We start from the raw sequence: 15,082 nt of genomic DNA on the forward strand, positions 1-15,082 counted from the left end.
TCAAAGGTTGAGGGAATATGAGAGATCTGGAAAAAACAAACACAAAGTCACTGACTTGATATTTAAGAAATAAAATAAAAATGACTAGATGTTTAAATAAACATATTATTGTGTCAACCTTGTTAGCTGCCATGGTTAATATTTATAAATTTCTCAGTACACTTTGAAAGCAATTTGCAGGTTCAATTTCTCACAGTAAAAGATTTTCTAGGCTTGTTAAATAATTGCTTAAAAATTCAGCCAACCGTAAGTGAAATGAATTTCTCAGCACTAAGTAATTTCAAAAGTAAAATAACAAAAATGCTTGAAAATATGTTGAGTGAAATCTTATGTTTAATGCAGGATGGAAATGTATTTTCATAGCTTTCTTGTGGTATTAAATACAGACTCCTGAAAGACGTTTGAACATGGTTTCTGTGTTAATCCAGGCAATATGGCTTTTGTTCAAGAAGGAAAATTGTAACATTTCCCTTCAAGGAACCTGACAAAATATAGTTTTTAGAATTTTTTGACTGGTCCTTAAAAGGCTCGATTTTCCAAAATCTGTAAGGTGAATGCCAGGCAGAGGTCACTCAGCATTGCTGAGTCCCTGTTGGCCTTTTCATTCTCCAGACACTACTAAGAACACACCCACAGGTGAACACCTGCTCATGTCATTTATTGTGTTGAGAAGGATCATTCTCCCCAATTTCTCAAAATTTATTTAAATTCTTCTTAGACATTTTCTTCACATTGCCTAGACAAACAGATTTAAACACAAAATGGCTCATTCAGCAAAACCAAATTTAGGTATTTTAACATTTTCCTAATGAACAGTATTTGGAGGATAATGTAAGAGCCTATGAAATTAATATTTGACAAAAATGAAATATAATACACATAAAATTCCATAATAATCTTTAATAACACTCAGCTTTAGTAAGAAAGCCATGATTATCAAATAAGTTAGCTAAGGGTGCAGTTGGTTGAGAACAGACCCTGTTACTATGGCAACCTGATTTGATATTCACAAGGTGTGTTTTTAGCATAGAATCCTGTCTTGAAAATGAATACAAGCAAATAATTAGGTAACTAAATTGCTGAAACAGCAATTATATTTTCGAAAAATTCTGAAGTTTAAGTCATCCACTGTTGAATATGAATCAGAATAATAGCAGACTACTGAGCAGCGAGTTCCATTTCAAAACTATTCTATGTGATGGCTCAGATACTTTCCTTTCATCTAGACCTGCAGTGTTGTTTGTCTGGGATTGTTACTGAATTGCCTCAAAAGGTTCCGTTTCCTCATTTATAAAGAGAGATACATTGAAATAGATACTTCACCATCCTATTTAATGAGGCTGATGAGATGTGAGTGACTGCTTTGGGGTTCTAGAAGTAGTTTGGAGATTTTAAAGAAATCCTTCCTTGAGCTAAATGCCAATAGCTCACACTTATAATCCTAGCTACTGAGGAGGCTGAAATTTGAGGATTGTGGTTCAGAGCCAGCTTGGGCAGAAAAGTCTATGTAACTTCAAGAAATTCTTTCTTGATAGTTTTAAAAAGCTTTTCTCTTGTTTATGTGGCATTTATTTAGGCATGAAGTCACTTGAGACAAGTGTGAGATGCTATTCAGATTTGTTCACGCTAACAAACAAATGAAGGACATTTGTGGAAAAAATACAAATACCAACACATGGCAAAGAAATGAAATCATAATCTAATAATGATGGGGATTCAGATTTGAAAGTCATTGTCAACATTGAAGCCTCTCTCTCTCTCTCTCTCTCTCTCTCTCTCTCTCTCTCTCTCTCTCTCTCTCTCGCTCTCTCTCTCGCTCGCTCTCTCGCTCTCTCGCTCTCTCGCTCTCTCGCTCTCTCGCTCTCTCGCTCTCTCTCTCTCTCTAGCTCTCTGCATCTCTCAAGTTTCTACCTTTGTATAAGTTCTCATCTCCCTGTTTCTCTGTCTTCCTTTGCTTTTTCTTTCCTTTCTTTTCCTTTTCCTTTTCCTTTTTTTTGCCACGCTAGGGGTCCAATTTAGGGGTGTACATTCTAGGCATTTGCTCTACCACTTAGCTATATTGTCAGCCTTATTAGTGAACTGTTGTGAGTGTATGTGCCTGTGCTTAATAGAAATAATGGTAAGGATTTAAAAACTCAACTCTTTAAAGCATCTCAATCATATTGAATGTTCAGGATTATTTCTCATTAAAGATTTTTTTCCTGCAGAGTTCTCAGGGAATTAAACTTATACTGAGAAATTCAAAATGCCTAGAGTACTGAAGAAAGAAATTTAGGAGACAATACAGTGAGACACATGTCTCTTCCTCTTAGGAGAGGAGGCCTTGCTATAATTTTGTGAAATAGTAAAACCTTATCATTTCTCACTGACTTATTGACGTTGCTTGTTCTCTTGGGTCTTTTTCTTAACAACTCTGAACTCTGGCATTGTCCCTTTGTTCATTGCCTGGATGATTTATACCTAAGGGCAATGCAATGTTGTAAAATTTATTATCAGAGAGACTCTGTTCTTCTTTACAAAGTGTGAAAAAGCACAATTTTTTAAAGGGATGTGTTATGGAAGACTGACAGATAATAGAATTTTCCAGGAAGAAATAATTTTCTTAACACTAAGCATGTCTAGGTAAATGCTTTTTTAACAATGTTTGCATTCCCTGGGTGCAGCTTGCTCAATCTGTGGACTAATTATTGGACTCAGTCAGCGTCTCAAATACTGTGGTGTGTCAAGCACACGCCCTAGATGCACATGGGATACTTATGTTCTAAAAATGCATTGCAATTGTAGCTCCAAACCTGACTCATACCTTCAGACCTAAGGCCACAGAGTCAGACTCGAGGTTTCCATGTGTTTAAGATACACACAGCCTCTAGGTCATTCTTTTAAAAACATTGCTGTGGTTTGCAAAAGAAAACAAAAAGCAATAAAATAATTTTCCCATGTTCAACACATCCAAGTATGAGATCAAATTTGAGACTAATCTATACTACATAGTGAATTTCAAATAAATCTGGGCTATATAGTGAGATCTATTTTGTCACAAAAACCAAAATGAAACAAGCAAGTGAATAAATACAATATGTCTACATATGGAACTTTTTATAATGTTTTTGTTTAAGTAAAAATTGTACTGTACATTCATAAGTAGTTTGATTTTCTTTTAAGTACTGTAGTTTCAACTTAGGGCCATACCTTTTGAGGCTGGAGCTCTGCCATGTAAGCCCTACATCCAACCTGGGATATTTTTTCAATGTTTTGTTGTTTTTTTTTTAAGATGGAGTCTAGTGAACTCTTCTAACTGCCTAGCCTTGAACCATAGTCCTACAAATGTCAGCCTCCAGAGTCACTGAATATAAGTAAAAGCCACTGACAACTGGAATTTATTTTTAATTTCATGTTTACTTTGGATTTTTACAACATTATTTATTAGCCAGAAGTCTTGAAAGCTTTGTTGATTATACTCCCATGTTTTTAATCTATAAGGCAAACCTTAATCAAAATGAACGCTTAGTGTTAATTTTTTGATAACATAATGTGTTGGTTAGTCTAAAGACCAGTTAATTGACTGGTAATAACCACTTTGCTTTTGGAATATTCTCTGATGAAAACATCTATTAGAAGTCTATGTTTAGTGTTGAAAATAGTGGACGTGTCATTCGTGGTAGACCAGTTAGATCCTCTTCCTTTGTGGGCCAACCAAAATGCTATCCCTGTACAGTGTGACAATGGACAGATTACTCAGAAGCACTGAAAATGCTTTCAAAGAGATGGTCATTGTGTCCTGCTTCCTGCCTTATGCCTCTAGATAAACCCTTCTTACATTTTGCTGCCACTTCTAACAGTCCTTTGCCCCCAACTCCTTGTCTGTTTCATGTATCTAGATTTAGTTATTAATGAGCCTATCAGATGCTGAAACACAGTTCTTATTCCCAGATTACCCTTCCAAAATATCACAACAATTTCTGTTTCATCATTGGCCTATGGAAACAGGAAAGTAAGATTCTGAAAGAAATGGGAAAAAGAAATCCACCCCAATGACTAAGAGGAATTAGCAATATTTTCATTCACAATCACTGCTGGATCAGTATCTACATTCTGTCTTCTTTCATTCGGACATGTAATTAGGGGGTTACAGTCAATATTATTGCAGTGAATAAATGAAATTTCAACCTCAAATGTGACAAACTTATTTTTGATGGACTCCTAGTGCTCTTAGAAACACAAATGACCAAATGAGTATATTGTGCAGTGGGCAGACTTCCTCTTTATAAGAAGGCTAAGTCTCCTTTGGAGTCACTTGAAACATGTCTAACCTTGCCAGCAAGTGATCATCAGCTAGATGTTTCTGTAAATAAACATCCAGTTTGCAGCAATGATTTTCAGATATATTCAGCTGCGTATGGCAGTGATGAATATTAGCAGTATAAAAATAGGCATGTATACATTATTTTAAATGGTGATTAGGAAGCAAATCACTTATAATACTGATGGAAAGAGAGTAAGGATCTACTGGACTTGAATAATTTCATTTACCTTTGAAGTTAAATTTAAATTACAAGACAAACGCCTGTGCAAGAGAATATTTAGACTAATGGCTAAGCAAGAGATATGGTTCCTAGCAGGGAAGCTAAAGAAAAACATACAGAACTGCTTAAAGTATTTCTTTCCTCAGCAGTCGAAGCCAAGACAGGTACAGAAATGCTTTAAATAAATCATTTGGGTGGAAAATGGAGAGCCTACAGAAGCAGTGAACTTTAAGGAGACAAGTTTGGTTCACCTCAAACAGATGCTGTTCAACAAAAGGAGTATGTATTTCAGCTATATGAATGAATTGGTCCTTGGTAGAAATGGGTACATATGTTGAAATGTTGGCAGTATTCAGCCAGGGGAGTACACTTCTTCTTTAAATGATACATATGAGCTTTAAAATCAGTTGCCTACTGTGTGAATCCTATTAGACATTCACAGAAGACAGCCAGAATGGAGTTGAAAATTCAGAGTAGATTGTCAGCTAGAAGGTTCTAAAAGGAAAGGATAATTCCTCCCCTTTCTTTTTTTTACAGTGCATATATAGGCTAATTCTAGAAGAGGGAAGGAAGAAAGAAGGGATAGAGGAAGGGAGGAAGGGAAAATGGAAACATTGCTTGATAAAAAACCCGTAGATATGGTTCTATATATAAGAGAGTCTATCTGTCTCTTCTTCATAGAAGAGACATTTAAAATTTTTTGGGGGGGGGGATTTGGTTCATTACTTCAGGGTATGATTTAACCTCAGAAACATTTAGAACATGGCAAAAGGCAAACAAGCCTATTTTGAATAGCATGGTAGTACTTTGCTTTCTATGGGGGTACATTTGAATAGATTCTTCAATGAATTTAGTTAGGATCTTGCAAGGGAACAACAAATTAAAATGTTCAGGAGTAGAATGAGCTTGGCATTTTCAAATATGAAGGTAGAGGTCTGTGTTTCTAAGAGGAAGTAGGAAAATGGGAAAGAGGTAGGGGAGTTTTATAGTGGCTGACCATGTGGCTCTGAATGTATTGCTATTTTAACAGCGTAACAATGAGTCATTCAGGCCATTTGATGACAGACTTGTGGTCAGCGCTTTCCCTCTTTCCTATCTCTTTTCCAGAAGATGAAAGACCACAACAACTGATGAGCATTTGCCTTATTTTATCCTCATCCACCACATCGACCATGACATGAGTATAAAACACTTCATTTGGCATACAGTCAAAGTTGCATGAAATCTGATTCCAAAATATTTGTGAGATTTCATGTAGCCAAACAAGCAAAACTGAAGGCAAAATACTAAAAGCAATTAGAACATAAGTATGAATCTGAGTAGTTGCCATTTTTTTGAGATCAAAATTTTTATATACTGCTGATACTAACTAGCAAAATATTTTATTTATTTTATTAGAGGTTTGGCAAATAACAATTGATTACTTCAGTAAATAATCAGATATATGGTATGTGAGACATTGTTTATTGAGTAAGTATGAATGACAAATGAAAATATTTTACATCCATGGAGAAAGCAAGTTATAAAAATTAATATTTAATGCCAGGTATGGTGGCTCACGCCTGTAACCCTAGCTACTCAGGAGGCTGAGATCTGAGGGTTATGGTTCAAAGCCAGCCCAGGCACTTAAGACTATAAGACTCTTATCTCAAATTAATCACTAGAAAACTGGAAGTGGGGTTGTGGCTCAGGGGTAGGGCAGTAGCCTTGAGCTGAAGAGCTCAGGGACAGTGCCCAGGCCCAGAGTTCAAGCCCCACGACCAACAAAAAAGCATAATATTTAAAAGGTGACTAAAAGAAACTTTAGAAGAATAATGACCTTGTAATACATATAGGAAAGGTAAATCTCTAGATTCAGATTGCTGACCAAAATAAAGGTGACTTTACTGTGGATGTTTTTAGGGGCAAGTTATTATCTACAGCAGATCATTGTTCTATAGTCATGTTCATGTTCTTTTCTATTCGCAGCTTGTTTGAGAGAGGTCAGACTCATTATTCACCCAAAATGGAATGAAGTAGCATAATGTGGTATCTGCTGATGAGTTGTCCTGATTTTCCAGGGTTCTAGCACTGGACACACTATTGTGGTAATTGCCACCTGCTTTTTGTGTCTCCCACCGATGAAACACTCACCCTTTAGCCTCATGTTTTGTGAGTACAGTAAATAGTATGCGTCAATGTTAAAATAAATGAATTAAACAAGCAATTAATTAGCCTCACCTTGACAAGCTAGAGTGCAGTAAATACAGGCATTTTTATTATGTATGCTAATTACCATCACTTCTTTTAAATTGATCACTAAAATAATTTTAAGTTATGTTGCATTTATTTTTAAAAACACATTAAATTACATATAATACTAAGGTACTTTCACACATACATTATGTAATTTTAAATCCATTTAAACATTTTTGTCTTAAAATTTATCTTTGTCTATGATAAAAAGCATTCATAATTCTTTCTTTTATCCTTTTGAAAAATCCAGTCTTTCTATTTGTAATTACCCTACTTTACATACTTATTCCTACCTAACGGCATAAACATCAGTATTCCTACTTAGCTTTAAATTCTATAAAATATTTTAAACAATAAAAACAATCAGAGAAATCACAGAAACCTATAATATCACGTATACAATCCTAGCTGAGACTGTATTTCCACACAATTTTAAAACAGAAATTAATCTAAACTGTAATAAACTGGTGCCAGAAACAAGAAAAGAAAATAGGTCAGTGGGTTTGGTGTTCTGCAGCTTATTTTATTTCATTTTCACTAAAGAAAAAATAATTGGCTGCTGAAATTGTTCATATAGCTACCAGTGCTATTCACAATAAGCATCAGGGCTTTTTAATCTTAGAAATGAACTTGCTGAAATTGGATCAGATACAGTGATGGGGACACAGTCATTACTAGCTGTATATAAACATTTTCTTATATTCCAGACTGCTGGTGCTGCAGGTAGTGGGGGCTGGACAGTAGTTGAGGCTGGGCAGTTGCTGGCTGCTTATAAGCCATGTTTCCCTTTTTTCCTCTTGTATAAGTGGGCCTACATGACTGATTGTTGCCAAAAGAGTGGGAACTGTTGTGATGTTTCAGTTCTCTAATTAAAAAATGTAAATTAAGAAAGTAAGTCGCACCCTCTCCATACATTTCTTCATAATTTATCTGATTTTCTAACACAAAGGATTCTAAGCTATGTGAGAGAGGAGGAGGAGAAGGAGAGGGAGGCAGGGAGAGAGAGGAAGAAAGAGAGAGAGAGGGAGAAAGAAAGAGAGGGAGAAAGAGACAGAAAAAGAATAGAGCTACATAATTGAAGTTTAGACTAAGGAAGGAAATAGCGTCTACTGGTCAGAAACATCTACAAGGAGTTATATCATCAAAACATTAATATATACTGCCAAAATGCAGCAGTATGTTTTTTATGTTAAGTAGAGTACTCTCGTCACTAATACATACAGCTGCTTTTACGTCATTCTTTCAGTGACTTACCTAAGACAGTTTATTGTCGAACCCCTGTGAGTTGGGGGAATGAGGAAAATAAGCAAGTTGATTAAACAGTTTACAATTCTGGATCCAATTGCATCTAATATCACCCACTTATTTCCTACATTCTATTTTTCCTCTGTCTATGCCTGTTCTTTTTTTTTCTATTTTTCTCATTCTGTTTCTAATTGTGTCACCTGAAAACCTGCTGAATAAATGCTAGGCTATAAGGTACCCTATAAACTAAACAGAAAAGCTTAGATTATTTGTAATTGGTAATGGAAAGTAGAGTTGACTACCAGCCAAATGGGACTAGAATTTAAAGCATAAAATTTGGGCAGGGGGTGACAATGTACCTTAGTGGTAGAGTGCTTGCCTAGCATGCATGAAGCCCTGGGTTCAATTTCTCAGTACCACATATACAGAAAAGGCTGGAAGTGGTGGTTTGGCTCAAGTGGTCGAGTGCTAACCCTGAGCAAAAGAAACTCAAAGACAATACCTGGGCCCTGAGTTCAATCCCCAGGACTAGCAAAACAAACAAAAAAAGAATTAGGCCCTTCAGGGTAATATTGTTTATATGCAAAATCATCTTAGGGAACCTGTCCTAGTAAAAGTTTGAGAGTATTAATATTATAACATTGAAGGGACACCAGAGCAAGGTGGCTCACACCTATAATCCTAGCTACTCGGGAGGCTGAGATCTCAGGATCAAGGTTCAAAGCCAGCCCAGGCACAAAAGGAAGTGGAGTTTAGCTCAAGGATAGGGTGGTAGCCTTGAGCTGAAGAGCTCAGGGACAACACCCAGGCCCAGGGGTAGGGCAGTAGCCTTGAGCTGAAGAGCTCAGCAACAGAACCCAGGCTGAGTTTAAGCACCATGACCCACAAAAAAAATGAAGAGGGATAATCATTCTGCATAGAAATACTTTGACTTATTAATAGTTGTATAAAACTGTATGCATGATTTAATTAAAAGTTACATAAAATGTAAGTGCTGAAACACTTGTCCTATAAAATATAAATGAGTTACAGTCACAACCTCTTTTCATTCTTTTCCATTTTCTTAATGACTTACATATTATAAACCAAAAATACATTTTTCTAAGAACCTAAGCCTAATAGATAAGAGTTTGGCCAATTTATGTGACATTTTACAGCTAACTTTAATTATGACTCTAGCTGTACTCATGAAAAATTGAAGGCTGAAGTACAGAGCCTTTGGCCATGCCATAATAGATTTCTACAGAAAATGCCAAACTAGGCTCCAAAAACAAGAACCATCCTCAATAACTTTCACACAAACTCAGTCTGACAAAAGGGAAAGTTGAACCCCAAATGCCTGGAATGTGGGAAATGCCAAGAATCCCTTCAGAGCATTAGCAGAGTCGCAGTTGGGAAGAATTTCTGCTTACAAAATTTTCTTCCTACTTCACCTTGAGGGCAGAGAGATGGAGTGTTAAGACAGTTTACGCAAAAGCTCCTTCAGACACTGAAATCCCTTACCCAGTATTTAGATATTTTGTGTATCCAAGATATCCAAATGAGAGATCATAGGCTACCACACAGAATAATGATTGAAATCACTGGAGATACTGAGGCACAGAAGTGTGACTAGGTCATGAGGGCATCTAGTCACCACTTTCTTCTAGACTTATCTCATATCCTGCAATGACTCCCTGAGCTTTATGTCACATACAGCCTTTTTCTCACTGTAGGCTCTATGTCTCTGCAATGATTAATCAAAATCAAAGTAGTTTCCCTAACAGGAAAATGGTGATTGTATAGCTGATCCCCAGGGAAACATTTTCAGTTTAAAAAGCCCAAATAATCGCAGTGCAATTCTTTCAAGTTCAAAAAGCCCATCCATCAATAGTGAGTTGAAGCCAAACTCTTCCTGGGAGACTGTAGGAAAGGAATTGATTTTGTGGAGTTTCCCATAAACATTAATTACTATTCATCCATGAACTTCAGTTGCTTCTTGACAGTGGTATACTCTACGTGTGACAAGCAACTATTCATATTTATCTATTATTAAGCTTTTCTGGCTTTATACTCATTAGAAAATTTCCATTACATTATTTGAAAATGTATCACCTGACTCCCAAGGCAAATGCTGATACGGTATGCTTTCTTTTTTTTCTCTCAGAAGACATTTGCTGAACTTCAGCTATACTTTGAACACACTGGTTGGCTTCTAATGCAGTGTGACTGGGATAAGGTCAAAAGAGCAGCTTGGACCACTGCAGCAGGATGTCAAAGGTACATGACACATAATCCTTCTAAGAGTCAAGGACTTAACTTCTAACCCATCATATGGGCCTATGAGAACAAAGCCTGGAGAACAATAGACGATCAAGAATATTGGTCCACAGATGGATCATGAGATGTAGGTCTCAGTCTAGTGGGTAAATAGATCTGTCCACTGAAACCAGATGTTTGAGTGCGGTCTACTCCTTGTTTCTTTTGGTCTTTTGTTTAATTTTGTTAAGAAAGGCAAAGTTCCTCACATAAGGTTGGGATTATGAAGATAACATTATTGCAGAGTTAGAATTCAAGATTCTCACCTCAGTAACAAATGTGACTTTGGGGTAGTTGCCTAAACTTATTTCAATTTCAACATCAGGAAAGGGTATATTTCAATAACCAATTACACCATGTTTAAAATGATGACATACCGATGTACACTGAGCGACTTCCATGAGTTTTGTATCCTCCTCCGAGGCTGTCCCCTCCCCAGCATGATGACTGTCCTCATGCTTTGTGTGTCCCCCATCTTAGCAACTTACTCTTTCTTATCTCTTCTAAGCCAGTTTAGATCTATGGCCCTCATTTGCTTTGGGATTTTCCTTCAAATTTCTGAAGATTAATAGGATGTATTTTAATCTCATACTTTATTTCTTTTAACCTTTTCTATTGATATCTACACATGAAAGAAAAAATTAAAATTTGCCCCATGCCATTGACCTACACACATCACACACACACATACACACACACACACACACACACACACACACACACACACACACACACACACACAACCTGGATACCTCCATTTAAACTAAACATATGCCAGTATTTCAAGGACGTATATTGGAGAAGAGGAAAAGTAGGATATTTCTTTTGTAATTCTGTGTTAGGAGATTGATGAGAGTTTACCTGTCAGTTAGCATGATAGTTGCTGCCCTGTGGCAGTCCAGTAATCCCTGTCACTGTGCCCTCTAATAGTATAGGAACTACTAAGCACTAAATAATTAATTGTGTTCAAGATTAATTATAGTAAAAATTAATTACATTTAAAACTTTACATCCCCGTGGTGCATATGTATCCTAGTCACATATCAACCAGCCACATGTTTCCCTTGACTGCCATATTAGACAATATGTTTTTAAAAGCATTTCTACTATTGCTGAAGTGTTATTAGACAATCCTGATATTAGAACTTGCAAATAGATCCAGGGGGATGTTGTTGTATGATTTCTATCAGAGTTTGTATGGGAGTATTACATAGTTGGGATATGGCTTCTCTCTCAGGATTATCTATATTTGGGATGTTGCAGAGGACAGAAGAATCTTACAGATAATGAGAAAAATGACAGTTTGCAATAAATACATGATTGTACCATTTCTGCCATTTTTGCTGTATTTTTCAAACTGCATATTGTGACCTGTTAGTCTTTTTATAAAGTCACTTTACATTATAATGGTAAGTTTTAAGAAAATAAATTAGAACTCCATCAAAGACAAATGAGAATAGTACATCATGTATAAATAGAGCGAACGTTGTCTCATTAAACTTTTAATTTGGTTTTACATCATAGAATTGTGATGTGAAATGATTGCCTACTGAGGGTCACATTTAAAAATGTTTCAGAGTAATTATAGAAAAATCCCATAGGGTGGGCATCTCTGTAAGTTTTTTTCCATATATTTTTATTGTAATTAATAGAAGGGTTACATTATATTCACCACATAGAAGATGCATTACTTCACAAACATGATACCCTTTCTCATGTCATGGTCCCCATTTCCTTCCCAACCCTCCCCCCCCGCTCATCTTGATTTCCCCCTGGGAATGCACCGTGTGTCAATTGCCAAGGAATACGAGCTATTTTATTACATATCTAGGAATGTACATGTTACTTATATAAAGACAGTCTCAAGCTTTTCTTACAATGCGTTACTAAATTTGTTAGCAGTATCAAAAATTTCTGTATTTCTGTATAGATTTCAGAACATGCTGTCTTCTTACACCTCAACTTTTATCTACCACTTTTGTCATGGTGAATTTTCTTACCTTTCTCAAAGTCTTCAGTAATGTGGTCATGCAGCAGCATTTAGTTTCTTTTATCTCTGTATTTCTCCCCCTCTGAATTTATATTTTGAAGCCTTTATAATTGAAGACATGGTCTCTAATGAGATAATTATGTTAAAATGAAGTCATTAAAATAAGCTCTACTCCAATATAACTGTTATTCATATAAGAGAAGAAAATTAGGACATAAACACACACAGAGGAAGACCATGTGGTTCAGAAATCGTCTATAAACCTAAAATGAGGCCTCAGAGGAAAATTGTCCTGAACACCCCTGAACTCAGTCACCTAGTGCCAAGAATTGTCATGGCAGCCAACTCATACTGTCTACATCTTTGTCTACATCTTCTTTTTTTCTTCCTAAGTTTAAATGAATGTATATAGCATGTATTTCAAAGGTCTTTAGTTTCAAGCAATTTTGTTCCATTCAATTAAATAATTATGCTGGAATATAATAAATATAACTTCAAATAAAAGAAAAAGTTCATAGTATTATCCTCCTACAGGAATATAGAAAGGTATTAGGATTTGGGAAGATAAAACTAAGAGGTTCAAAACTGTTTTCAGTTTTTTGTGTGTCTCCTTCACACTCATTCAAAGGTAGAGAACTTATATCCCCTGGGAGAAGAATGAGGACACTAAGTTACAGTTTAACCAAAATTCTAGATAAAGACTAAAATGAAGTAAAAAAAAATTGATGTTTCCTAACCAGAAAAACTAACATGTTAAATAGAGACGATGTAGAACAGTTTAAGTTTATTATTTCATACTGGTAATTAACTTGGGTTATATTACACATGACCCATATATAGGGTATAAAACATTTGGCAAAAATTAACTCCGTTTGAAATAATTCACAGTAAATTTGAATTTTGTTCAGGTACTGAACAGCCAATCATCTGTTTCAGAATAAGAAAAGTCTGAAAATTAGTGCACAGAAAATATATTTTCAACATAGTTTATTCACTGTAGATATCTATGAGTTATGTGAAAATTTAAAAACAGCCATTTTCAGTTCTTTGTTTCATTCTTGAAATTCAAATAAAGGGAGGATAAAATATTTAAAAGTTATCATCTGAGTAGAGTCAACAGGCCCCAAAGTTTCCCCTAGTTTTTTAGAAGACATTGTTATACTGATGATATCATCTACTTTAGCAATTTCAACTACTTTCTATGGCCTAGAAAAAATACATATTTTCCCAAAGGCCCCATAAATTGGAAAAGGCTTCACTTGAACATCTGTTATTCCATTTATTTTTGGTCTTGACCTAACAAGCAGTTAGAGACTGTTAAGGGATTGGGCTGCATAGTTACCTTCTGCCATTTCAGAATGATTGCTGCCTTCGGGTGTAGCTGCTCTTCCACCACAGCTTCCTTCTGAGTCTGATTAACTGGAAAGGGGAATGCATACACGAATAGGTGCAGAGGTCCAACATTTGTTTTTCTCAAGGCATATCATTTAGTGAGAAGACCAACAGTGGGATAAGCTATATAAAACATAGGAAGCCTACCGAGTTAAAGGTTTGGTTTTGACTTTTAAGATGGTAGCAGAGTCACAGTAGTAACAGTACTCACATTTAATGTACATGTTTGGAAACCGTATGAGATAACTGGAGGGGAAGACGTGGGGTTGGAACAGGTCGGGGCAGAATGGTGGAAGGTATGACATTTATCAGGATGCCTCGTATTCCTAAGTTGACATGGAGAATTGAAACCTTTCTGTGAAACTACTTAAGATACATTAAAATAAATATATCAATAAAATATTATGTTAGCAGAAAGGAAGTAGAACCTAATCCCATGAGGCAAAGTTGAAAATGGAGCTTGGGCAGCACACTGCTAATTGAGAACTTTGTGTATATAACCTGACTTCTGGAATTGAAGCCCCTTTACACCAGTACTTCATAAAGATACATAAATATTTCAAAAGAATGCATTCTCACATAAATGTTTGGTATTAATGCTTTTTAAAACAACTGGTGCTATTGAGAAAAATATATAATTTCAGAAAAAACACATATATATAATTAAGATTCAGAGTGAGTACACTGGATATTTCAAATGTCTTACCGCTTAAAAAATCTTTGAATAATTAATCAGGGCTCTAAAAATATTACTAACATTCCTGAAATGGCAAATGCTGGATATTATAATAGGCTTTAGGGTTCTGGCAAATGAGGACACACAAAATGCAGTCAAACCAGGATTACCTATAAATGATGATTGGTTTAGTGTGGTTGTTGCAGGTAACACTTGAGACATACATATCATAAAATGTGACTTGTTTTTAATTTAAAATGCAGAATTAACTAGGTTCTCTTTGGTATATATGGAGTGCTATTCACAAGGAAAATCCAACTCAGTTCCAGATATTTCTATGATTTGATTATTTAGTCTTAGAAAAATTGTGGTGTTTGGTTTAGACTTAAAATTTATGGCTGGATTAATTGGGGAGCAATTCTGGCCTTGAAACTCATCTTTTAAACTCTAGTAAGTCTTAAGATTGGCGCCCAAAATACCCTTGACCTTTCTTGATGTGCTTATTGGCTTCTCACATCAGTCAGAGCCAATGCTATTTGGAACACCGTGCTTTAATTTAAACAAATTGTGGATTGATGTCTCCAGTAATAAGATGGATAAAGGAACTATTAGGAACTCCTCTGAAGTACTTGAAGCATGCAGTGTCATTACTTTGGATATACTCAATAAATTTTAACCTAATAAAATTTCCTTGGATTCATTCAGAAGTGAATACTGCAGTGG

The 15,082-nt window shown here is 35.7% G+C and overlaps 1 long non-coding RNA gene across 8 annotated transcripts in view; it reads left to right on the forward strand.

Annotated features, from left to right (window-relative positions):
• Window positions 1-15,082, forward strand: part of LOC150044548 (uncharacterized) — a 604,944-nt gene that overhangs the window by 268,806 nt on the left and 321,056 nt on the right. For 7 of the 8 annotated variants that reach the window (XR_016533087.1, XR_016533092.1, XR_016533090.1 and 4 more), the window contains one exon: window positions 10,150-10,262. This is a non-coding gene — a long non-coding RNA (uncharacterized LOC150044548). Of the gene's footprint in view, window positions 1-6,497; window positions 6,675-10,149; window positions 10,263-15,082 lie in introns of those variants that run through there. The other variant, XR_016533094.1, reaches the window with a different exon arrangement.

The sequence above is a fragment of the Megascapheus bottae genome, chromosome 29, assembly GCF_031878675.1.
Source record: "Megascapheus bottae isolate mThoBot1 chromosome 29, mThoBot2.hap1, whole genome shotgun sequence".
Taxonomy (NCBI): domain Eukaryota; kingdom Metazoa; phylum Chordata; class Mammalia; order Rodentia; family Geomyidae; genus Megascapheus; species Megascapheus bottae.